The sequence below is a fragment of the Armigeres subalbatus genome, chromosome 3, assembly GCF_024139115.2.
Source record: "Armigeres subalbatus isolate Guangzhou_Male chromosome 3, GZ_Asu_2, whole genome shotgun sequence".
Lineage (NCBI taxonomy): Eukaryota > Metazoa > Arthropoda > Insecta > Diptera > Culicidae > Armigeres > Armigeres subalbatus.
In genome coordinates, this window is record NC_085141.1 from 409,927,175 (window position 1) to 409,954,685 (window position 27,511).

At 39.8% G+C, this 27,511-nt stretch overlaps 1 protein-coding gene and 1 pseudogene across 2 annotated transcripts in view; both read right to left on the reverse strand.

Moving 5' to 3' along the window:
- LOC134227158 (uncharacterized) overlaps positions 1 to 27,511 on the reverse strand; it is a 331,462-nt gene that overhangs the window by 126,683 nt on the left and 177,268 nt on the right. The window lies entirely within an intron of this gene.
- Positions 22,897 to 24,079, reverse strand: LOC134221398 (NF-kappa-B inhibitor cactus-like; annotated as a pseudogene).

The following is a 27,511-nucleotide window of genomic DNA, read 5'->3' on the forward strand; positions in this document are numbered from 1 at the left end:
CCGACCGAACAGAATAAATTTAATAATAAATCCGCGTCCGATTCAAAGCACGTTAACTGAGGAAAAGCTAATAAAAAACTTACTAGGTTGAAAAGCAGGCCATGTTCCAGTTGGAATGTAGAGCCATCGATGAAGAATAAGAAGATGTTTAATGGATATTTTGGTGCATTTTTTATATTCTTGCATGTTCTTTTCTCTCATATCAATCAAGTCCATATCATGTTTTGTTATTTTGTTTATGGTTTCTGCCCGGGATGCAGCCTTGCGGATGCACCCGCCGCAACCCTGATCGAGTTCTGACCCGAATTAGCTTCGTAAATAAGCATCCGGTTCTGGAAGTAGACCCGCATACCGTGCAGCGCTGCGGCGATGGCATCCCAGCTGGCACTATTAAAAGCGTTTTAACGTCAATCGTTACTAAATCGCAGAATCGATTGCCTCACCTCTTCTTCTTAGACGTTCGGTCTGAACCTTCAATGACCCACCGTCGATCTCCCTTTCCGGAATCCGAACCGTTTTTCCGGTAAGCCGGTTTCGCCCTCCATGAACTGCGTCAGCCGATTAAGGATAATCGTTTCCAGAAGCTTCTCCAGTGTATCCAGCAGCACTAGTTTCTGGATCTTTCACCTATCCAGAAATTTACCTTCTGCTAGGCGTTTCTGCAGCACCATCTTGAACAAATCTGGAAACGCCAGTATCGCAGTTTTCAGAGCTACGTTTGGAATTCTACCCGAACCCGGAGCTTTCTTCATCTTCAGACCTTTCGCCAGTGATGACAGCTCGTCATTGGAGACTTGCATACCTGCAATGGTTGCTCCGTTTTCATCTGCGTACGGTGTAGGCGACCACGTCTGATCATTCTGTGGGAAAAGACCTGAAACCGCCACCGAGTTGCCGATACGGCTTAGCAATGATTGCCACATCATACATTGCTTCTGTTGCCGAATAATTGAGACTTAACTGGATGATCTCCGTTAGTCCCAGCCCGCCATTGCCTTCTTGTAGGCAGGGCATTGGAAGCCCCCCATCGTATGGTCGTTTCCATCCTCCGGTTTGTAGAGCAGGCATCTCGGTTGCTTCGTACAGTCCCTAGCAACGTGTCCTTCTTCGCCATATTTTCTACATAGACCGGATCTGTACGGACCTTTGAATTTAAGCGCCTGGTGTTCAAATGCCATGCATTTGAGGAATCCATCTGTTTGGTGACTAGAGGGGTGAGTCTCAATGGAACACCGACCTTCCGACTTTCACCTTGCCGCCTCCACCATTTTGTTGGCAGCGTCTACCGAATTGTCATCTGGAATCCACGCAGCGTGCATTGTAAGACCAGTGCATCCCTTAGTTTGTCTACCGTCGTGATCACTACCAGGTCTCTGCACTTAACCACTGCTTCTTGCGTTAATGCTCGTACGTTTTCTTCACTAAGTCTTTGAGCTCTGGGTCCTCTCTCAACTTCATCAAGATTGCTGCCTTTTCTCCGTACGAGTTTTTCGGGTATTTTGTGCCTCAACTGCTGCCTTTTTCAGCTGCTTCAGCTCTTCTTTTGAGCCCATTCTGTTGGATCTCGGCTGCTTCAATGGCGGATTTGATGCTCGTAACTTGACCGTAGTGTGAACATTGTCGAAGTCACAAAGCTCGTTGACTCGCTTCTCGATAAAACAAAGTTGAAGTTTATACGACCGCGCACCACTCAAGAATATACAGTCCAATTGTTGCTAATTTATATTCGTTTGCTTCTTCTTTTACAAGGAAAAATGATATGGTGAAATTGGAATGCTGAAAATCAAAATTCAATCTTAGGGTCCTTAGGGTTAGGATCCTTTTGCCGAAAGTGTGATTTGGCCGCAAGGGTCGTTTGTCCGAAAGAGTTGTTTGACCAAAAGGATTATTTGGCCGAAAGGGTCGTTTGGTCGAAAGGGCTATTTTTTACCGAAAGGGCCATTTGGCCGAAGGGGTCATTTGACTGAAAGGGTCGTTTGGCTGAAAGGGTCGTTTGACCGAAATGGTCATTTTGCCGAAAGGGTCGTTAGGCCGAAAGGGTCATTTGGCCTAATAGGACATATGAAAAGTGAGAAATTAGGAGTAAGAAGAGAGACGTCTCAATTATCATTCCTCATTTCTCACTATAAAAAAATGACGAGTGCGATGTGAATAGTGAGACGTCTCACTACTCACTTCGCGCTTCTCACTTTTTACAGCCGGAGGAAATTCTGGAGAGATTTCTGATGGAACTTTCTGAGGAATTGCTGGAAGAACTGAAAATTGCTGGAAATTCCGGAGCAATTCCTGGCGGAAATACCGGGAGGAAATACCGGGGTAATTCCTGGTGGATATTCCGGAGGAATTCCTGATGGAACTTCCGGAGGAATTTCTGGAAGAACTTCCGGAGGTATTCCTGGAAGAACTTCCGGAGGAATTTCGAAAAAAGTTTCGGAGGAATTTTTGGAGGAACATCCGGAGAAATTTCTGGAGGAACTTCCAGAGGAAATCCTGGAGGAACTTTCGGCGGAGTTCCTGGAAAAGCTTCCGGAGGAATTCCTGGAGGAATTTCTGGAGGAACTTCTGGAGGAACTTCCAGAGGAGCTTCCTAAGGAATTCCTACAGGAACTTCCGGAAGAATCACTGGAGGAACTTCCGGAGGAATTCCTGGAGGAACTTCTGGAGGAATGCCTGGAGGAACTTGCGGAGAAATTCCTGGAGGAACTTCCGGAGAAATTCATGAAGGAACTTCCGGAAGAATTCTCTGAAAAAATCTTGACAAACTTTTGTAGAAATTCTTGGAGGAACTACTGGAGGAATTTTCTGAGGATTTGCTGGAGAAACTTCCGGAAGAATTCTTGGAGGAAATTCCGATGGAATTGCTGTAGGAACTTCCGGAGGAATTCCTGGAGGATATTCTGGAGGAATACCCGGACGAATTCCTGGAGGAACTTCCGGAGATGTTGCTGGAGGTATTTCTGAAAGAACTTCCTTAGGAATTCCTGAAGGAACTTCCGAAGAAATTTTTGGAAGAGCTTCCGGAGGAATCGCTGGAGGAACTTCCGGAAGAATTCCTGGAAGAACTTACGAGGGAACTCCTGGAAGCTTCCAAAGAAATCCGCAGATTTTTTTTGTCATAAAATTAGCCCACGCCACTCCACGCCACCGCGCCGCTGCCGCCGCCGATAAAATTTCAATCGGCGCACAGGTCTAAGTGAGATGTCTCACTTCTCATTTCGCGCTTCTCACATTATACAGTGAGAAGAGAAAAATGAAGAGTGAGAAGTGAGACGTCTCTCTTCTTATTCCTAACTTCTCACTTCTCAAATGACCCTTTCGGCCAAACGACCTTTTCGGCCGAATGACCCTTTCGGCCACATGACTTTCGGCCAGATGGGTTTTGACCTCAAGGTTTGTTCGGCCTAGTGGCATTCAGCCGAATGGGTTTCGGCCAAACAACCCTTCCCCATTTGGCCGAAACGGTCGTTTGACCGAAAGGCTCGTTAGGCCGAAAGGGTCATTTGACCAAATAGGACATTTGAAAAGTGAGAAATTAGGAGTAAGAAGAGAGACGTCTAAATTATCATTCCTCATTTCTAACTTCTCACTGTAAAAACAAATAAGGAGAATTGAGTAGTGAGACGTCTCACTACTTGTTTTTGCTTATGTATGTGCGTCACCTGGTGAATAAACTCCGAAACAAAATACCCACTGAGTCAAGCATTACAAGTACTGTCCTATATGCATGACGCTGGGACTTTAAAGTATCTGTCCTATATTTAGAACGCTGGGATATTATGAATAAATGTAGGTCAAACGTGTTATCAGAATTAGGGCTTCCATTCCCGGAAACGATTTCCCGGGAAATCATATTTCCCGGGATTCCCGATTCCCAGGATTTATGTATCAGTTTCCAGAATTTCCCGGGAAATGAACATACTATTTTTTTGTAATAATCGTCTTATTTTTTTAAATTTGATTATAACGGATTTTGAGGTATCAATTACATTTTTTACTAGCATCATCTCACTATTTATTTCACTTTTGAAGTCTCAGAATTCAAGTTATAACTGAAAATGTTACAAAATCATAAGGTGCATTCCAACACGTGTTGAAGAGAGGCGAGACAAAGAACCAGTTTGTATCTATCGTCGAATTAAAAATTTAGTGTCTCTGGTGAAACAGCAGAGCTACCAATGTTCGCAGATACATATTCAGGCAATAGCAGTGACCGCTTTGGCAGATTTGTCCTATTATTGTCAAAGGTTTTAAGACCTTCAATCCTTTTTGATTCAATTCCCGAACAGACTCATATTCCGAAGACTCGTTTGTAATTTGCGATATTTCTGAAATTTTTCATTTGAATATTTTATAATATTGGTGGGCTAACCGATTTTGATGGAAAACAGATTTTAGGTCTTTAGTATGCGATCATTACAACTGTCTTACAACAAATACTCGCAAAATTTTTGCAATTTGATGCGTTTTAGGTGCTGTTCGGCATTTCAAGCAAAGTTTGACTGAAAAAAATGTTATAGTCAGGATCATTAAAGTACGACATTAAAACACTCGCCTGAAAGCTCTTTTTTATTTCGAATGGAAGAATTCTCATTTCAAATATTTCATTCATCTGCTTTAAATATAAAATGTGTTCAAGTGGACGTACATAAATAAAAATGGTTTATCCTTCAAAGTTGACCAGAAGATTCTATGCACTAAATAAAAAAACGTCGTCGAGTATAAGAATAGTTCATGTTAGGAATATTTTGGCGATAATAGAAGAGAATCTCTCGAAGCCGTCGTTGTCCAAAAACTAAAAAAAAATGCGGATACAACCTGAAAAAGTTTTTGAAAAAATATGGAAAAGTAGCACATAGTGGACACTGCAGATCTTACTCTTGAGCCAGAGCAGATGCTGATACTTATGACATGGTGAACATTTTGTAGAAGGATTTAACACTTTTCGAACTGAACAAAAACTTTTTCAGGCTTTCAACAACTCTTTCATCATTTGAGGACAAAATGTCGAATGTATATTTTCAAAATCATATTTTACGACTAAATTTAAACTACGATTTTGAATTAGTTTCGACAGTTTTTTTATTTCCCGGAATCCCGGGAAATCCCGGGAAATTATTATTTCATTTCCCGTTTCCCGGGAAGTAGATTCCCGGGAAAAATGGAAGCCCTAATCAGAATATCAACCATAAAAATCAATTATAGTTCTACGACACCTTTTTTACATCTTAGTTTATTCCCCACAAAACGGTTAATTCACGTTCCCTTTAATTTCCTCGCAATTTTCAGCGAGATAACATCCCGGATCTACGATACTTTTTTCTTTTTCTCAATTTAATTAGATCACTCAACAATATAAAAAAAGTATTTGAAAAACGGTTTTAACACCGACTAATGAAGGTTAATGAGAAGTACAGCGCTAATGCAGATAGAGGAGCAAACAATTTCGCACAATTTGATACTACCGACTACCGACCATCCGTAATTGGCAAATGGTATCTAAAAGACAGTTTCTTGAATTTCCGATATATTCCATCCGACGCAGCCTATCGTACTGAGATTTATGTTTTAAAATATTGATTACAAACAATAAAAAATGAATAAAAACCGCTACGCTTGCTCACTATGAATAGCCGCCCCAAGCGTGAGTGGGAATGTACGAGACTTCAGAGGAAATTAATCCCTCAACATCTTTCAGTGTGAGAAGAAAATAACAACTAAGTGAAATGGAAGCAAATTTGAGCCCCACCGAACAAAAAAATGAGACACGTGGAAACTCCGCTTTCATTTTCCTTTGTAGTAGGAAACTAGACCAGCCAGCTTTCGGGAGATGCTGGGTGGTTCTTTTCCGTATTTTCCTGGCCTTCTCGAACACAAAGTTGTACCACCGAATGATCATGAGATCATTCTAAAACTTTAATTTTAAAAGGGTTCAATTGGTCACACAGTTCGACGAATTGCAATGATTGGATTGGAAAAAGTATTCGAAAAAATAAAATGAATGCAAACAGAAGAAAATATTTCCCTAACAGTGATATTCTTGTATTTTTTTTTAAACGAGTAAACATTGTCACCGATAAGGTGGATTACTCTATTTTTCTTTTTGTAATTTAATCTCGTTTGCTAAATTGACTAAGTTCATACGGAGAACACAGCACCACGGCGAGCAACGAAACTGCTTGATCCCAGGCCTAAGAAGCAGGGAGCCGTGCTTTGCTTTGTACCGTCCCTGCTGGGTGCGTTTGCAGTGCTACTTTTTTCTTCACTTTGTTCAGGTTTTTATCGGAAAAAGGAACATCTAAAGAGAACTGACCGCCCGAAATAGAAACTAAATCACTCGAAATAGGATTTGAAGGGTTGGTTCCAGATTTAAGGGTATCATTTTTTTCGAGAAGGAAATTGCGGCACAATATAAGGATGCAGACTCGTTCGGAGAATCTTTTCAAACAAAGTAGCATTACAATAATGCTGGAAATGAATGTACCAAACAATTTTCTTTTTTATTTTTGGATCTATAAAAAATATCTGTACGATGATTACATGTGAAATAAACATATTTGTAATAATTCAAATAACATCTAAATCGAATGATGTTTCTCTAAAACCCACATAAAAAAGCTATTCATACGGATTATGACATTCACAGAAGTTAATAAGCTTAAATCAAGTATGAGAAACCAATCCCAATAATCTCTTTCCACAATCTGCGAGCGAACATCCGGAAGTATTTTCAAATTGACTACATTCCCTATGGCAAAGTTTCACGCTCAAATCATCTAACTCGCGCCGAACGAACGTGGTTCACTACGGTATTTATCGAACGGTTATCTACCGTAAACTATTTCATGTGGCTACACATAAATACCACTCGCGTCATTTGGCGACCCCTGCGGGCGCTCATCATAATTCGCAAAATATCGTGGTTTAGCTTCTGAATTCCCCTCCCTCCGACACCACCGGTGGAAAGAAGGAAATACGAAAAAGCACTCCAAAACGTGCATCCCACCGTTGTTGCCTCCACCATAGCTCGTAACCGACTGGAGTGCACGTTCATCGTAATGAATCAGGAATTTCCAATATTAAACGGTGAAGTTTTGCTTCCGCATCCAGGCTCTAGTCATTTCCAGCAGTGGCGCACAGTAGGTCCGCCAAAGGACATAAATTGGACCTAATCAGAAGAAACGTTGTACCCAGAGATGCACTAAGTGTCTCTTTGATCTCTTCGGTTTGGCAAATTCCTAAGTACCTCGAACGTTGGTTCCTTCTACTAGGATTCTTGCAAGCGTATTGCCTATAGCAATTAGCTCATACCGGAGACTTACCTTTGTGTTTTAAAGATGCCAACCAAATGCAATTTGTAAACAGCAGAGAGAAGTCAAGAAAAAAATCAAACATGAAACATCTCCCATTGAGACGATCCAGAAATCCAATCCGACATTTTCTGTTATGTCATACTTTTGCCGATTGGGGTATTTTAGGTATCATTCTTACATTATAATTGAGAAAAATTTCATCTATAAACCTAGCCGTTTTTATCATCGAGGCATTCATTCAAACATTTTGTTCCATGCCATGGTGTAACAGGGTGTAACTTGTGGAAGGAACATTCTCGTCAAATATTTAGGAGCCTCTTTTTTACTAAGTTATATGTAGTCGCAGATGGTTATTCGCTAAATAAAATCACTGTGCAGAGCACTGAATCAACTGACGATGCTATAAAAAGTTTTCCTCTCAGCAACTGACAAGCTGGTTACGCTTTTCCGGAAATTCAAACAGTACTTAGCAACTGAATCGTACGGAAAGAAGCGATACTTCTTAACGCGAACACTTTTCCCGTTTAAAACTTGCGTCTGAAATATGAAAACTTTTGTTTTTATTCATCTTTGGTCGATCATCTGTCACTATGCACTTCATCGTCCATCCGTGCCATAATTGATGACGATGGTTTCACTTGACTCAGCTTCACGACGTATAATCCATCATTTGATTTACTTCAATATAGCTTTTGTTTTTTTTTTAACAATTTGTTTCAAGGAAACAATCTTAATACAGAAAAATTATTCATAATGATTTGTTTTCAAGAATAAGAAAATAATGTTTCAACCAGGGTTTGCGGAAATCGTTCTCAATAGATAATGGGGCCCTCCTTAGCCGTGCGGTAAGACGCGCGGCTACAAAGCAAGACCATGCTGAGGGTGGCTGGGTTCGATTCCCGGTGCCGGTCTAGCCAATTTTTATGGTTGGAAATTGTCTCGACTTCCCTGGGTATAAAAGTATCATCGTGTTAGCCTCATGATATACGAATGCAAAAATGGTAACTTGGCTTAGAAACCTCGCAGTTAATAACTGTGGAAGTGCTCAATGAACACTATGCTGCGAGACGGCTCTGTCCCAGTGTGGGGCTGTCATGCCAATAAGAAGAAGAAGAAGAAGATAATGGACAACGATAAAATGTTGGCAAAAACTGTTTCGATCATAACAAGCCTTGAAAACAAGTTTATCAAACTTGTATACAAGTGCAAAAAAAAACAGAATCGGATAAACAGTCACCACCGATAACGTTTTAGCTGCTTTACAAGACTGAAAGAGCCGATAATAGTCAAACAAAATTGAGCACAACAGTCGAAAGCATCCTTTCAAATCCAAAAAGTTGAAATACATCATCAGAACCAATGTCCCCCACGTTTGGAGCTTTTCAAAAGGAATTTATCATAGTGTATAGCCCCCGAATCAGTTCATTATCCGCATAGACAGGATACAGGACGTTAATTCACCCATGCAAGAAACATGCACCGGTGTGCTACGGGGTCATTGTGGCTCATCTGAGGCACGATTTGAGATGTCTTCTCAGATGTCTGGTTGCAGATTCGCCTTCAAATACCTTACTCCAAGCAAAGGTACGATACACTGAAAACAACCTTGCTTTTTGAGAGTTAAAGTTCCACTTCTTTTATGAAAAACCCGACGAACTTCGTTTCGCCTAAAATTAATTAGTTCTCGAGTTATGCAGAAATTTATGCTTCATTTATATGGGAGCTCCTCTTTCCAGAAGGGGGAGGAGTTTCAAACCACCACTGAAACATATTTTCCCTTCCAAAACCTCCACATGCCAGTTCGGTTCCATTTTCTTGATTCATTCTCGAGATATGAAGAAATTTGTGTTCCATTTGTATGGGAGCCATACTGGCGAGGGGTTTGAAATCATCTTAAGAACCTTACCCGGCACCAAAAACCTCTGCATACAAATTTTCACCTTGATCTGTTCAGTAGTTTCCCTGTCTATGAGGTGCAGACAAACAGAAATTCATTTTATGTATATAGATAGATAAAACATTCTTCCAAGCAAGTTCAAAAATAAACTCTATTACTCTGTAAACATAGCGATAGGTATTGTTACATTCTTACATAGGCTATACGGCACTGGGATTGGGTTCCTTCTCTCTCCATACTTGACTTGGGCCCAAGTCTGATTCTTAACGACTTCGTTTATTTCTCTGTTAGGTTTCCGTCGCCAGGATATCTCAGATCTGCCTCTGCTGCGATGTCCTGCCAGATTCCTGTCCAGCGCTTGCTTGCAGATTTCGTCTCCGCTCTTACGTGGTGTGAGGCCGGCCTACGTCCATTCACACTGTGTAGTTCCTGTTGATATTGGATTTCGATGGCATTGTCGATGGGGCTCAGCATTCGGGATCCAGTTGTGAGGCTACCAGGCCCGAGTTGTAAAACGTAGACATCTGCTGATGCATACTTGCAACACTCTCCTAATACGCACCAAGTCTCACTGGCGTATAACATTACAGATTTCACGTTAGGTTGAGTATTCGAGGTTTGGTGCAGTGCCTGGGCCGATTGGATCCCCATGAGCGCTTTTACGTTGGTAGAGCAGTATCATCTTCTGAGTCGAGGTCATTCGATTGCTCTATGGTGGTGGACTGCTAGGGCAGCCCTTGATTTCGTCGATTACGATGAGCAACAACAACAGAGATACAATACATCTATCCTTGCCTCACCTCAGCGACTCCATTACACAGCACTCTCGATTTTGTCTAGACCTCCCTGGGAAGCGCACAGTTTTTTTTTATTCAGATGATCGAAGGCTTCCCCGTGGCTAATCAGTACCAAATGGGGGGACTCTTAAAATTCAATGAGCTGCTCCAGGATAATGCGAAGCATGACGGTATGATTCTCACATGATCACCCGGGCCGGAATCCTGCCGGCTGCCGTCAGAGAATTGTCAACCTTTCCCTATATACGAATTAGGATAAGTCGTCAGAACATGAAGAAGTTGTTCTAAGTGGTCGAGCCAACGTTTAAACTGATCAGTTGGATCGGTGAGTGACTGACATGTCGCGTCTTTCTCTGCCATCCACCAATTTGTCCTTGCTCCAATCAGAAATATCGTAGAGGAGGCGATTATCGCCTGTTGTTGCGGCTTTCCTCCCCTTGCATTGTCGGCTGGGGAGTCCACCCGCGCCCGCTCCTCCCGTCTGCGGCAAGCAGCATTTGATTTACTTCTCAGGAGCTGCTTTTAGTTGGCAGGACCAAGATTAATACATTACTAGGTTTCCAATCTGCCAAATTCATGGAAGAGAGGAAGGCGGGGTGAAAAATTCATTTCCAGTGCAAACAGACTCGCTGGCTCGGCCATACTTAAATCCAAGATGGCTGAATCGTGAATCTGGCAGATTGGAAAACCTAGAAGTGGGCAGGACTAGTATTTGGATGCTCTAGAAATGGATCAGCTGAAAACGGAGACGGTGCCTTCTTGAGTCCGTAATAAACGCAGAGCTAGCATCGCGTTTAACTATCATCTTCTAATTGACGAGATCCGACAACGCATTGCTCGGATTCAGCGGCTGAAGGAGAGGTTCGGGCAACGAATCAACATAGACCGACTAGAAGATCCAACTGAGATCGTTCGTTGAACAACTTGGAACTCGGGTAGTGCATGTTCTGGAAGGTAGCAGTGTAGAAGAGAAGTGGGCGACGAAGAATGCTTTTATCGAAACGAAGTACGACCCGAGTAGAAGAAAATAGCTCAATAATATCAAATGTTGATAAGATAGCAAAATGAGATATGGACATGATTGATATAAGAGATAAAAGATCAGGCGACAATATCAAAATTTTGCACTAAAATATCATGAGGATATCAAGATATGTTATTTGTAATAAGTGATCGATATCAAGTGCCATTAGTTTGTTCTTATCCATAGCATATCTTGATATTTAAATGATATTTCGGTGCAAAATTTTGATATTGTGACCTGTTCTTTTATCTCTTATATCAATCAAATCCATATCATGTTTTGTTATTCTGTTCATAGCTTCTGCCCGGGGAGTCCCGTCAACGGTATGTTTATCTGGGGTCGGGTGTTTATGTGTGAGTCGGGCGCTGCTGCAAACAGGACAGTCTAGCATAGGTGGACATCCTGACCGATGAAGAAAGGATGACTCAGCTTCGGAGATTATTGCCTCAATTACTCACTGACTTGGACAGCTGAAATGTTGGTTCGAGCACTGAACAGCTTCTTCAAGTCTCAGCCATCCAACGCATGAAATTTAAAGAGGCCCTCAACCCAACCCTTAACCCTATTCTGTCTGTCAGCCCCTCAAACTTCGCGAGATTTCGAAATATTTGGAGACCCAATCGGATTGGATTGATACACGCACCAAAATTCGAATGTTTTACTCTATCGTGAAACGCACATGATGTCTAAAATTTATAATTTCGATGACAACAGTTGGATATTGTGTGCCGAGCAATCGATAAATACTAAATACCGATAACAATAGATGTTCGAAAGCGTGGATGGAAATGGGTCGGCCACATATTGCAAGGGATCTTAAACGAATATAGAATATTTATGCCGATAGAGATATATGCTCGTATTTTCACTTTAAATACTTCTGGTGACAAATGTATTGTTTTTAAATGATATATTTCGTGCCAAAATAAAAACAATGCATCAATGCTCAAAATAAAAATAAAAAACAAAATCCATCAAAAAAAAAAATTTGTTTTCGCCCCCTCGATATTTTTGGAAAAATGAAGGGGGGGGGGGAGTGACATAAAATAAATTTAATATTTGTATCGGCCTTATTGTTTTTTTGTAAATAGTATTAAGTTCAACACATAAAAATTCTAGAAACGATTTAATTAAAAGCTCAAAGGTGCAGCCCAATCGGGTTATACGCAAAGGTGACGTAATACTACGTAGCTATACGAAATGGATGGTTTTTGCCAGGGTTTGCAGAAATGGCTCTCAATAGATAACGAACAACGATAAAAGAGAGGCAAAAACTGTTCCGAATCATAAGAAGCCATGATAACAAATTTATCAAACTTGTATACAAGTGAGAAAAAACAGAATCGAATAGGCAGCTCCCACAGAAAAATGGTGATTCTCGCTTTGTTTTCGCTCCTTTCGTGTTGGTTACTGCACAGCTGTGTAGAACAAGTTGAAATGCATCATCAGAGCCAGTGCTCCCCACATTTGGAGCTTTCTAAAAGAAATTTATCATGGGGTATAGAATCCCGAATCAGTCCTCTATCATGACAGCTTGGGAAAAAAGTCTCTCGCGGTATGCTACATATCGTATATGTATACAGAGACGATAAGTGAGAGACATGTTCTTTCTCTTTAGGATTCAATCACTGGTTTTTGCCATCATAATATGTGTCTCTTTATAAACATTGAGAAAACTGCTCGGAGGTCAACCGAATCAAGAAGCCAAATAGTAGCTCCCAGTTGGATGGACTTTGAGTCTTCAATCGTGGAAAAGAGACAATCCGCATCGCCGCTGAAGCCACTCGTCTGGCTTTAACTTTTCTGCCGCAACCATCACTGATGGCCTAGAAAATTCGTCTTGAATCAACTCTCTTCTTTTAAATATGGTGGTCCTGACAAGAAACGATTTACGCTTTTTGTTGGTTGAGTAAAATTAAAAATACGTGATTTTGTTGGTTAGATATATGTTAGTTCGTTGAGGTTGACTGATTTGCAGCAACCACACAGACGACCACCATCAATGCTCTCTCTGCAGAATTCCGATCATAATGGCGCTGGTTCTGATTTGAGATTGTTTTTGAGGGATATTAAGCCATGAGGTCATTCATTCCTAGATCATAATGACGCGCCGGAAATCAGATTTCTATTTTTTTCATCTTATTATGTTAGGGTTAGTATTTTAGTTAGTAAATTCGTTGCGGCCGATAGATGTCCAGGAAAAACATGAGCCCAGGCTCCTAACATATCTTAAGTGAAATAATTAATATTGAGCGTCTTAGGGGAAAATGTTACAAGGTTAAAAAAAATTCAAACTTCCATTTACTTCCACTATAATCCGATTATAGTGGAAGTTGGAATTTTTTTTAACCTTATACCTTAAGTGGCTGGCTGGCAAATGTGGGTTCGCCTGCATGCTCTGAGTGCAATGCACTTACGGTAGCCTACGGCGGTACGGTTCGAGGAGCGGGGCTTTCTCCCGGCTTCAGTTCGGCAACTATCCTCATTGTCTCCGAGCGTTTCGGAATTTGGCATGAACTTCGGGTTGGGATCGGGAGTCCGGTTGGAAGGGGTCTTGTCCTCCACTTCCTGACGATGAGTAGCGTTGGCTGGTAGTTCGTTCTTCGCTATGCTGGCGACGCGTCGTCTCGGCTGGCCACCAATCCTGGTCACTTATCCTTCCGAGAGAGTGCAATTCGTGAGGACCCCGTAGGGTGTCGGTATTTTGTCCGGTCTGTCTCCGGCCGTAGAAAGTGATGGCGACGTGGTAAATAATGTTGCCACCTCGTGGCGTATGGTTGCCACTGGAAAATGGCGACTATTGCGGTTCGCTCATCGAGGCTGAGGGGGTAACGGTTCCGGAATTCACGGCTCCTCTACGTCGTCTGGTGTCCCACGACCAACTAGGACCTTCCTGATGGCCTCGAGAGATGTCGGAGAGACTCCGCGACCCCGGACACGGTTATTCGAATTTCAGCTTGACACCGGCTTTCCTTGGCGCCACTGCGTGGTCACTTTTTTGTTTAGCGTCTCTTCCTTAGAAATTTTGCTTCACAACAACTGTCTTCTAGCTTAATTGCTTCCCGTTTGCCGAGTCCCGACCCGATCTTCCCACTATCTTCTCTTCTCTCTTCGTCTCCAGCATAGGGGTGCCATCGCCGCAAGCGAGATTTGACCTACACGGAATTAGTTAATTTTACACGTTTAATGCAGAATAGGCTGATGTAAAATTTATCCCTATTCTACCTTTGACTACTGCATGTAAAGTCTCACAATAGTAATGGTTAGTATATGTTATTTGCTGGTACCCACGCAAATGGACTGGTCCTTGATACCGAAAACGATAACAAGTGAGTGCGTAATCGAATGTGTTTCGGAATGCAGAAAAATCTCGAGATCCTTGTTATTGTGTGCTGCGTTGTGCGGTCGAAAAAAAAATTGAACAGCGACCGATCGTATTTTGGAGGCCAGAACGATCTCTAGGTCCGCATTTATTTATTCTGCGTTAAGAGCAATACTGTCAAAACATATGCAAACGTATTCATTATACGGGTCTCTTTTCGCGCTAAATCTATACGTTACACGCGGCGTACGTTTACCAAAACGAACCTCGCTGCACTCTCTACCACAGATACCCAATATTCCAGTGATTTCTCGTGGAAGTACAGACCCAGTGGCTTCCACCAAAGCAAATATCACGTCAACATTTCCCTACCCACTTCTTAATTGACCTGCATTTGGACACGACCGGCGCCGGTTTTGCTTAATTTTGGGTTACAAGTTTTTACACATTTAGGATGATGTTTGGGACTAGTTACAATGTCTGAATATTGACGTGCATACTGCATATGCACAACATGTGAGAGATTTATATCGAAAAATGTATTGGACAGTACACTAGGCAGGTGCTTTTGGCTGTTACGCCCTTTGGTCTAGAAATTTGTTTTTATATGGAATTGGACTTCTAGCTTGTTCAGCGTGATGGCTATTCTAAAACGCTCAGTTTTATGTTTGGTCAGTCCACGGTTTTATTAGTCACAATAGTTTCGTTGCGAATTTATGTCATTTCGAATAACTTTTACTGTTATGAGCAATACAGTTCTTCTCACTTTAAAGTTTTTAGAACTATGGAGTCTAAAAAATTATGCTCTGTCCACCGCAGCTCTCTGTGGGTTTAGTGGCATCCTTTTGTGTGATTAAATTAAAAACTGTTCTCAAATCGCCCATTTCGCTTCAAGGATCTTGAGACTATTATTGCTCGTCCCTTTTAATTTCTTCGCTCTTGCAATTTTCTCTACGCAAACATATTCTTCGGAAACCATTTACACCCTCTGGTTATGAACTTCAAGGGAATGGAAGCGGGAAAATTTCCTCCCCACTGGTTTTACTGCTGTCGTTAAAGAAAAAATCAGCCAAAGCTCGCCAAGACAAGCAAGTTAACATTCCACCACTCCTGATACCCGGAATGACGGCCCATGCGTAGAGAGGGTGTATCGCGTTTCACGGTGGAATGTCTTTTTGATGACACATTTCTACTCCAGTGCTCGTTCGGTGTGGTTGGTGGGTGTGGGTGACTAACTAGCTGCAGGAGGTGGGAATTTTTGAACCGGATTTTACAACCTCGACAAACGAAAATCAAGTCAAAGATCACTGTCATTGGCTGAAAAAAAAACGTAAATTTTAATGTGAAATAAATGACCCAGTGTGTTTATCAAATAGAATATACTATTTGATAAGCTGGATTTGTTTTTGAGGAAAATGAATCTATGTGTCATTCCTTCAGCAAATCAGTTGCATACAATCTCCAACGGGTTTAAAGTTGGTTTTCTCATGTGAAAATTACTAGTAAAAAAATTTCTACTAAAAACATCAATTGAAACGTAATTTCAATAAAAGTATATAATTGCTGAGTTTGATTAGCTACGTCGAAGGTATTCTTCAATTTCCCAGAAACATATCTAGACCAACATTTGAAAAGGGCGTAACAGCCAAAAATTATTCCTTCTGATTTTTCGTCAACATTTAAAGCTTTATAAGTAGACGAAGAATCAGAAGGAATAAATTTTGGTTGCTACGCCCTTTTCAAATGTTGGTCTAGATATATTGTTTGATATCGATTCAGCTCTTTTCGTGAGCGTTGCATTCGCAACAATGCACATTTTAGGATGGATGGTAGAGTTTAGTAAGTAAGGTAAGTTTCCATCCCGGGACATCCCGGGACAAAAAATCAAAACAAAATTTCCCGATTCCCGGGATATTATTTTTGAAATCCCGAAAATCCCGGGATACCCGCGACAAAAAATACTTTTTCATTTCCGGTTCGCAAACAGTGTAACTTTTTTTCTTACAAAAGTTATTTGTGTAGAACGCGGAACCCAACTTAGATGATAAACTTATATCATATTTTTATACCTCCCATCAGACATGATTTTTTTTTTCAAGTTCGTTTATTAGGCAAGGATACGGAACCAAGGTTCTTTGTGAGGCACAATCGATATCATCTTATTATTAAATTAGTAAGAGAGGAGCAGACATGAAAATATTGGAGATGGTTAATAGAACACCATCAAAAAAAAATATTAGATTCCCCAATACCATTGAATGGAGGGCTACTGACTGATACTTTTTCCAGCAGCTACAGCTCTCTATTAATTAAACGACAAGCATCTACATTAAAAGATCAGCTACATCTATTTGGCGCCCGCTTCCTATCCATATCCCGTCTACAGCGAGGCTGTGTACACTAGCTGATATTCGCCTTGCTAATCTCCTCGTCCCGACCAACATTGAGTCAGTCTTCCTGAGCTTCTTGCCCCCAAAACAATTCGTGATCCAATTCATGTTCTTTCAATCGGCGTTCGTACAACAAACTTTCCAGCACATGCGCAAGTACAAGTGGTCCGACCCCGATGCTCTGCCCAATTTTTTGGTGTATCGCTTCGATCAAAATCAACTCTGGTCAACAGGCTGCAATAAATTTGTCCAATTCTCGGCTTCTGTCAAAATTATATACCAACTTTAATCGCGTAATCTATTAACCCCATTATCGTTAAATTATCGAGTTAACGATAATAATTGAGTTAGTTTATCTTTATCGCAGCAGAGGCATTCCACGGGGGCATGTCAGTCGATCCTGAGCGACCATTTCGAAAATATTTGAAACGCTGCACAGTTTTTCAATTTCATCTAAATCGTCATTTTCGATATCAAATCTTCATATTGAGTCACGACTAACTTTTCAAAAGGGTGTATGTGAAAATGGTTCAAAATATTTAAAAAGCTGCACAGCAAAAACGGAATGTTCGATTGTTATGATTTTTTCAGCAAAGTTACACAACTAAATGGTGATTCTTAAGAAAATGTGCACAGTAAAAAAAATTTTTTGCCTTTAAAATATCATTTTTGTCACAAAAACTCAAATATCTCAAAACCCTATCTTTTTTCGAACGTAATTTTTTTAGGGAAAACGGTCCATTATATTAGCTATCTACCATAAAAATTTGGTGATGGTAAACTAATAAACAAAAAAGTTATGACATTTCAAACATTTCACAATTTTCACATATAGTAAAAAAAAATTTTTTTCTGTGTAAGTTATTTCGAGAATTGCAGTTTGATGCAGATTTTATTGTTAAGGGACGTGATTTAAACAAGTTGTTTTCATGATATTTTGATTTAATTATTCATAGCATCTATAAGAAACTTAGACACGATCCAGTGTTGTGATCAAAAGTATTGATAGTGTCATAATTTTCATTGCACGTGACTGGCGAAAAATTCTTTTAATAGTGTTGAAACCTGTTGATAATAACGTTGATAGAAACATATCAGAAATGTTATTTTAAGACAAAAGCTGCAAAATCAAAGATTTATATACACGTGTACGTCTATAGTTTACCTGCAAAAATATACCTCTTAGAGAATAGACTTTATGATCGGGAGGAAACGGGTATCTTCAACAACAACAAATGCATGATAGGTACATACCATGACAATGTTTCACGAAAAAGCAAAAAAATTACTACTACTAAGGTTGTTAAAGATCTTATAGTAATTTTTTCTTCAGTCAAGCAAATGACACCAAACTAGTCAGTAAAAACTTAAAAGTGATTTTGTTTATTGAAATATTACGAACAACATGAGTAGCCGCTTTCTCAACTGTTGTAGGCCGTTTGATGGAAAAAGTGTTCAAAAGAGTTACGAAATCTCACCGAAAGCACCATAGATAAACTGAAAGCGACTGGTTATGCTCCAATGTCCACATTGAATACAAATTTACGCATTTGCACGTCCTGCCGTCTAAACGTTGACAAAAGAGCAATCTGTATATCATCGGTTGAGCAGAGCGCAGGAAGTTCGAAAACGACAGCAACTGAGGAATTACCAGATGTATCGACAACAACTGAGGAATTACCAGAAGTATTAAGTGCTGAGAGCCTTGCCACCGTACCATCAGCGAAATCTGTTTCGACAAATCAATCGGAAGATGATTGTATCCAAAAGGTCAACATCGAACGCTTTAACGAGGGCATAGCTGGGATAAAAGTGACTCCGATTAAATGGAGTAAGATGGACTACGTTCATTACACGGAGAAAAATACCATGAAATAAACGAAGCTGTACGAAGAAACCTCTTCAAATTAGGACCTGATGATGTGGAAAATACAGACTACGATGAGGTAATTATAAATATGAAGGAAAGGTTCTCGAATGCAGCCACGACAAGGAAAGAAAAATTATTGATTTTGTCGATGCTGCCAAGTTCGTGGTCTATTCAGGATGCCATTGATGAGTTCAAAACCAATAGAAATACAGTAAAAGAGGCAAAACAATTGAAGAATAACTGTCTTTCAACCAAAAATACTAGGTCTAGTACTGCATTAACAGATGAGACAAAAGAAATAGTAGTTCAATATTTTGAAGATGATGAAGTAAGTCGAGCTATGCCTGGTCAAAAAGATTATGTATCAGTAAAAAAGATGGAAAGCGTCAAGCAATCCAAAAACGATTAATGATGACGATTTTGAAAGAAGCGTACACACGCTTCAAGGAAATTCACGATAATATTAAAATAGGTTTTTCCTCATTTGCAAGCCTTCGGCCAAGGCAATGTAAGCTTCTTTCCAATTCAGGAACACATAATGTGTGTGTGCACAACCCATGAGAATATTATTCTTATTTTACATAGTTTGAAAAGAATCAATTTAACAAAGGATATTAAAATGTTAACTGGTAGTCTTTTGTGTGAAAATACAACATCAAATTGCTATCTACGATCTTGTTCGGATTGTCCAGATTCTTCATCATTGGAAAATACTTTATTCGCTGAGTTTGAAGAAAAATATATTGATCAGTTATCATTTGAGCAATGGGTGACCACGGATAGGTGTGACATAGAAACTATTGTAAAACCTGTAGATGAGTTTGTGTCATATTTTTGCTTGAAATTAGAAAGTTTAATCCCTCACGATTTCATTAAAACAGAACAATCCAGCTTTTTAAAAAATACGAAAATACATTACAAAATGGTGAATTTTTAGTCATTTGTGATTTTCTGAAAATTACAGCTTTGTATTGCAAGATGAAGTGCAGTCCCATCACTGGAACGTACAACAAGCTACAATTCATCCATTCGTTATTTATTTTAATGGAAGTACGCAAATTGAACACTTAAGTTTTATTATAATTTCCGAAGATTTAAGACACGATTCAGTATCCGTAAACTTGTTCATTGAAAAAATGATTAACTTTTTACGCGTTGATAAGCATAAAGAAGTCAAAAAGATATATTTCATGTTTTTCGGAGACGAGCCAGCCTCGGGCTGAAAGTCTCCTTAATAAAGACACAAAAAAAAAAAAAAAAAATATATTTCATGTCTGATGGAGCAGCGTCGCAGTACAAAAATCGTAAGAATTTTTCGAGCCTATGTCAATTTAAATCAATGTACGGAATTGATGCAGAATGGCATTTTTTTGCTACATCACATGGCAAAGGTCCTTGTGATGCTATTGGAGGAACAATAAAGCGCATGGCCACAAGAGCAAGTTTAGCCAAAGAACGTGAGCATCCAATTAAAACTGTGAAAGAACTTTTTGATTGGGCAAATCGTAGAAAAGAAAAAGATTTAACCAAATTATCATTTTGTTTTACTACTACTGAAGAGTACGAAATAAAGGCTTCAGAGCTCAGCGAGCAATTTAATAACGCGAAAACGATCCAAGGAACCCAAAAATTTCACTGTTTCATTCCATTGTCGGAAAATAAAATTAAAGCAAAACTATACTCAAACTGTGCTGATAATAATTCAAAAGTGTTCGATATTTTAAAAAATTTGAATAAAGATAAATAAAAATAAGTATTAATAAGTTGTTTTCATGATATCATGACCCATACCAAAATTCAAACCCAAAACTCTTAGAGTTTCTATAACAACATTGTGTAACTGCCACATTTAATTTAATACTTAGGATAATATTAATTCATTTTATTTATTTATACATATAATATTTATACATATAATATACATAATATCGATGAATACATAAATATGGAATATCATACAAACAACTTGTTTAACTCACGCAAGGCCCTTAACAATAAAATCAGCATCAAACTGCGATTCTTGAAAAAAAAAAAAATACACGGAAATTTTTTTTGTTTACTATATGTGAAAATTGTGAAATGTTTGAAATGTCATAACTTTTTTGTTTATTAGTTTACCATCACCAAATTTTTATGGTAGATAGCTAATATAATGGACCGTTTTCCCTGAAAAAATTACGTTCGAAAAAAGATAGGGTTTTGAGATATTTGAGTTTTTGTGACAAAAATGATATTTTTAAAGGCAAAAAAAAAATTTTTTTTTGCTGTGCACATTTTCTTAAGAATCACCATTTAGTTGTCTAACTTTGCTGAAAAAATCATAACAATCGAACATTCCGTTTTTGCTGTGCAGCTTTTAAATATTTTGAACCATTTTCACATACACCCTTTTGAAAAGTTAGTCGTGACTCAATATGAAGATTTGATATCGAAAAATGACGATTTAGATGAAATTGAAAAACTGTGCAAAGTTTCAACTCAATAGAAAATCATGAATTAAAAATTTTCTTAAATTTTGATGCTGTTGCTTGGAATCGCTCAGCAAGCGATTATGTTGAACACAATTAACTTTATCGGCGATAACGATAAATTAACGATTAACATCAAGATTAGAAAGCGATCTGTTCAAGATTAGAAAGAGCTGCAGCGCTTGGCAAGAGTATCAATTAGTAGCCTGCCATGGGTTGTAGGATACTCTAGTATTGTGTTTTATTTGTGAGGGGGTTCCCATATCTCCAATAGGTTATGGGCCTAGTACGATTCTACTGCTCATCTTCCAACGTTTGTCACTAGGGTATTAAATGCAATCCCAGCAACTGTCTAAACCCAATGCATATTCAAAACAATGAAAACAGTCAAGCCGGCTTCAACCGCCAGCGAACCCTTCTTCTCGGACTCGGCGATCATATATTTCTAGAGGGGACTCTACCTTCCGAGAAAAACGTGAATATTATTTGCTTGTTAAAGTCGTTTTTTTTGAAAGATTCAATTCAAATTAGAATTAAATTGAGTTTCAATTTGAAATCTGTATTATCTGGCCTTTCTAAAATATGAACTTTACCCCTGAACATTGAATAAAATCGTTTTTAAATCAAAAAAATAAGTTTTCTAATGAACCATCGAAAAATCCCGGGATCCCGGGATTTCAGGGACACACGAACAAGTTCATCCCGAATCCCGGGACAACGAAAATGGTCGGGAAATGGAAACTCTAGGAGGGGAAGGCATTAGGAATCCAGGTCTCCAAGTCACCTTCTAGGTCTCTGTGTGTTGTTCATCTGCTATTTACGTACATCGATGCTGTTTGGGCTTGGTTGGTTTAATGTTCGATATTTTTGTTTGGCCGAAACCCATTCAGCCGAAAGCCATTCCCAAGTAACAATTTCCATGCTTCTGTAATTTATTCAACTCTTATAGTGGATTTAAAATAGCAATCGCCATAGCTAATTGTTGATTTTTATTGCCGTGCTTATTGCTATCAATAAACCTCTCATAAATATGCTGAAAAAGCTTCAAACGTCAAATGCCTATTGACCTTATGAGCAGCTCTACGGTTGTAATGTAGAGCGCAATAAATCATATTTTCAAAACTCGAATAAAGCCATTATTCTTTGTCGTAATGTGGTCAAATGAATAACCTTAATAAGAATATTTGCATTGTGAAGAGCTTAAAACGGTTTGTAATAAGAACAGCATTTTTCTGATCCAAATTGATGGTGGCCATGTTCAAAAGGTACACTAGAATACATGATTTGACGATGTTTTCAGCACGTCACTACTTTTTTGGAAATTGATTTGCATTAAAAATATATTGAGGTGAAAAATCGCCATAATCAGTAAAGATTTACGATATTGCTTTTTTAATTATTTAAATTTGGTTGCCCAAGACTACACTATTTTGAGAGCGCTTGGTGATCAATCTAATTTTTTCATTAGCATTCACCATAAAATCGAACGCGCACCTCATTTCAATAAAAATACAATAAACGACAATCCTGTAAAAATATTACTTTGTAACCTCCCTCATCATTGTCCTCATCAACTATTTATTTTGTTATTATTTTCCGGCGAAGTTTTATTTCTCTTTTTCAAAGCAGCATTTTTAACAGCTACCGCAGCCAAATTCCCTTTTCTGCGGGCTATTTAAAAGGGGTTTTGAATACTCTCATAATAGGTTTATAGCGATTATCCAGGGAGGGTCTCTTGGCCATATCTTGCTCTTATAGTGGTCATCAAAAGGTTGTCGTGTAATAGTGGGTTTTATTGGTCGATCTTATAATTTAATCTTGAAAACCATTTATAGAGCGGAATAAAGCAGAAATGTTACTTGAGTTTGGCCGAATGCCACTAGGCCGAACAAACCATTAGGCCGAAACCCATCTGGCCAAAAGTCATTTGGCCGAAAGGGTCATTAGGCCGAAAGGATCATTTGACCGAAAGGATCATTTAGCCGAAAGGGTCGTTTGGTCGAAAGGGTCATTTGGCTGAAAGGGTCGTTTGGTTTTTTTCAGCCAACTCATCAGAGTCTGGTTGTGCTGAAGGACCATCAGCTGGTAGGCAGTTAAGGCCTGCCCAGGTTACCTGCTCGATATGCAGTTCGGGACCCACGTCTAGAAAGAAGTTTGCCAATTGTTCAATGCAGGATTCGACGGCAACGCTGATCAAATGCCGAAGAATTTCAATGTTAGACGACTCAGCGGCAATGTGAACACATCTTTTACCATTGTAGTACCACTGTTCAAGATCTTGTTGAATTTTGGTCGCTAACTGCGTGGCATGGCTACTTTGCAGGAGTTCCAGGGCGTCTAGTGGGATCAGAAGTTCTTTTGCACAGTCTGTTCTGTGGTGCTAGCAGGTCAAATGCAGTGGAGTGTTTTTATTTTCGACGTCACGATTTTCAGTTTTTGCATCGGCGACTACTAATTTGCGTACGATTTGAGCCGCCCGGTCTACATTGAAAGGTACAGTGGCGTTTGGCTTATGTCGTTCCCAATGTCCAGCCAATATTATGGTACGACATGGGTCAAATTGTATTCTACATCGGATGATGAGTAACACTGTCGTCGTTCGGAAGCAAATACGTTTCCCATTTCATGTACTTCAGATGTATTTGTCGCATACTGATGCACAGGACATCCACATTTATTGGATCTGTGCTGCTTACTGGGTCTACAGAACGGGACTGCTGACTAGAAGTCGAGATCCACTCCAGAATTGAAGGTACGAGAACCTTCTTCCTGCTGCATCGGTTAGTTTGATTTCCGAAGTGGTAGTTCGAATCTACTGGAGCTTCCGATTGTACTGATGATGTCGAGGTGAACCTGTCTGAACTGAAATTCTGGTCGGAATGGAAGCCCAAATCTAATGCCCAACTGTCGGTGGATTTTTTTCTTGCTTGCTCTGCCCTTATGGAAGGGAGAGGTACATTAAACCAACAGCTGACGACGCTCCTCCATGTGGTAGAGGCATGTTTATCTGCTTAGGTATAGATTCACATGCATAGTACCCGTATTGCTGAACAAGGTACCTAATGAACAAGTTTTGGTATGTATGCACACATGAACGTCGCGGGTAGATTGGAAATAATCGCAAATTTGCTTCCTGAGCGCAAGTAAGGCGAACGAATCAATCGAAAACACTTGCTATCCGGTCAGCAGATCGGTTTGTACTGTCTGATCGATTGAGAGGACTGTAATTCATTAGTCACCAGTAACTGCGATAACTATTTACCGTGGAAGGATCACGTGGAATTGATTCGATCTACGAAACGAAGGGAAACACCACTGATGGCAAACAGAATGCACTGTTGGAGTGCTGATTGCAATAAACTAATACCGTACTGGACGAGTGGAACCGAGACAAACGACTGGAGAAATTGCGATAAACAATAACAATAGCAGTCATACGGACAGGTTAACGGCGACAACATTGTACTGCACACACACACGTACGATTGGGACAATCGAGACTATTGTAGTCAGCCAACTATTTCTACAGGTTCGTGAGCACTTTATATTATCATTACACCAATTGTATCGTGATTCAATGTTTTTTCGTGGGGCACAACCGAGGGGTCTGTTTATACGAATCGGCCGTTTGTTGTTTCCACTATTGATGATGAACAGTTGTGACATTCCGGCACACTGTTTTTGGACTATTTGACGTAGATACTGTTCTTTTGGGTAAGTTTGAGAAGTTTGTGCCTTGCTGAAGTTACTCACCACAGAATATTACAAGAATGTTTCCTTACCCTTCTCTTTGTTTTGCATGATTTGAGGATAAAGGTAGCCTCACACCTCGGGAATTTGGTCCGCGGTTTTTTCCCTATGTATTTTTACATATGCGATGTTTTCGGGATTTGGGCACGGACAATCAAAATCTCGGCCCCATTTAAAATGCATGCGGATCAAAATCCGGCGGGAAATTTTCCCGAGGTGTAAGGTAGCCATAATCAAAAACATACCTGCAGAGAGGATGGAAATGGAACTTCCTATTTGTTCAGAAAAAGTAGAATAGTTCTGTCTATCCAAAGCTAGGATGAACGGAATATTACACCTCCCTAGTAACATTTTGGTTTTACGCTGGTTTTAAAGAAGTCATGAAGAGTAAATAATCGTTTTCATGACCGTCATACAACTAAAAATGTTACTTGGGCTGTGCTCTTGTCCGTTTGAAAACCGTTGTCAATCATGAAGATGCCACCGCTTGAGCAGTACAAAACAGACAGAAATGGATGCAGCAACTTGATTGTGACTTAATCCGGTCACATATAAGTTGGAGTAACCTATGTGGAACATGTGTGCTGCTGAGGCGACGACATCGACTACCAGGAAGTTTCCCCTAAAGAAAACACTGCGGTCACTCCTCAACGTGCTTCAGGGCATATGCGGGTTTGTCAACAAGTTAAGTGAAGCTGGATGAGCTATGGGAAAAGATAAACGATATGATCCTACACATAGAAACCAACAGCTTCTACCACGAGGAGGGGTCCTGTTCCAAACAGCGGTCGGAGTTCATTTCTTTATTTGTTGCCATCGAACTTCTTCTCGTCAAAAATTAATTAGTTGGCTCAAACATTTATTTTGTATTCATAATTTAAGTTTAAGAGCAAACGTTGCAGATCGATTTAATTTAACAAAGCAAACGTCAAAATTTCCTATTTCTAGGGTCATATTCTCGAGCTATGCATGGAGGGGTCCCATATTATTAAAGCAACATGTCTTGGCCTCAAAAACCTCCACATGCCAAATTTGGTTCTATTTGCTTGATTAGTTCTCGAGTTACGCAGAAATTTATGTTTCATTCATATCCTCCCTACTAGAGCAGGGAGGGGTCTCACACCATTATAGAAAAAAAATCTTGTCTTCAAAACAGCTTAAAAGCAGATGTCGACACAAACAATGATCTAAAAAACCATAGAAGCAACAGGCAAGCCACGATAGTTTTTAACGTAATTACGTAATAATGTTTATTGGGTTCTTGTTCAAAAAACGGATGCGAAATGCTTAGCAAAAAAAGTTACACGCTTTCTTCGCGCTGACTCTCTGTTATCGAAGGCCACTTTATTCGGAACGGACGGATTTTTCCTCTTATTGTTTACAAATCTCCAGAAAGATTTCGACGTAAACCAAACTGAACTTTAAAGACATGCGCATTGTAGAGAGCAGTATTAAGCTTTCTGTACTCGTTGCTCGAACGCTTAAAGTCACTTTGGGGCCGTACACATATTACGTAAGCACTTATGGGGGGAGGGGGTTCGTCATTTTCTTACGTACCATATAAATAAAAAATCATTTGTATGAAAAAAATCTTACATGGGGGGAGGGAGGGTAAAAAACTCAGAAAAAATGCTTGCATAATATGTGTACGACCCCTTTTCGTTTGAAAGGTTCGATGAATTCGTCAACGACGTTAACACAACCGTTAACAAAACCAAAACCGTTCCACCCGTGCACAAGAGATTTTTTTTAAAGAAATGACAGTAATTTGAATGGGAATGTTCGAGCATTGACTAGCCAATACTTTGGCGAACCCCTCGGTAAAGCATGCATTGGTTGGTGTGTGTAACCATCCATCAAGAAGAGGCTTCGGCGCAGCGACAATGTCATCTCAGCCTTAGTTATGTTTCCTATTCACCACAGAAAGGATCGGACGAGGTCCGTATGTCCGAAAGAATTCATCCAAATAGATGTGATAAAGAACTTCCTTGGCCGAACAGTACAATGCGCGTCTGCAAAGCAAGATCATGGTTCGATTCCCGGTCTTAAGGCTGCCTCACACCTCGGGAAAATTTTCCAGCGGATTTTGAGCCCCGTGTATTTTAAATGGGGCCGGGATTTTGATTTTCCGTGTCCAAATTCCGAAAACATCGCATATGCAAAAATGCATGGGGAAAAAATCCGCGAACCAAATTCCCGAGGTGTGAGGCTACCTTTAACTAGAAAATTTCCGGGTTGGAAATTTTCCCGATTTCCCTTGGCGTAAAAGTATTACCGTGTTAGCCTCGTGATATACGAATGGAAAAACGGACAGCTGGCTAAGCAACCTGTTAGTTAATAATTGTGAAAGTACTAATGAAGAATATCTAGCTGCGATACGGCAATGTCCCAGTGAGGGATGTAATGCCAATAAGGAAGGAAATTGTAGTGTTTAGTTGAATAAATTTAGTGATCGAGTAATAAAGTATTTATATGACATATTGATGTGTAATGTGCAATGGACTTAATAAATATGTAAAAGAACGTGTTTCCGATAAAACACACTCGAAAGCAACAGAAATAAAATATTAATTATTAACCAAAATCTGCCGATCAAGTGCTAAACTCAGCCTTCAAGGAATCGCTATCTAAAGCCACCAACCACTACTACACATCACCCAGCCTCCATTTTGTTTTCGCGCTG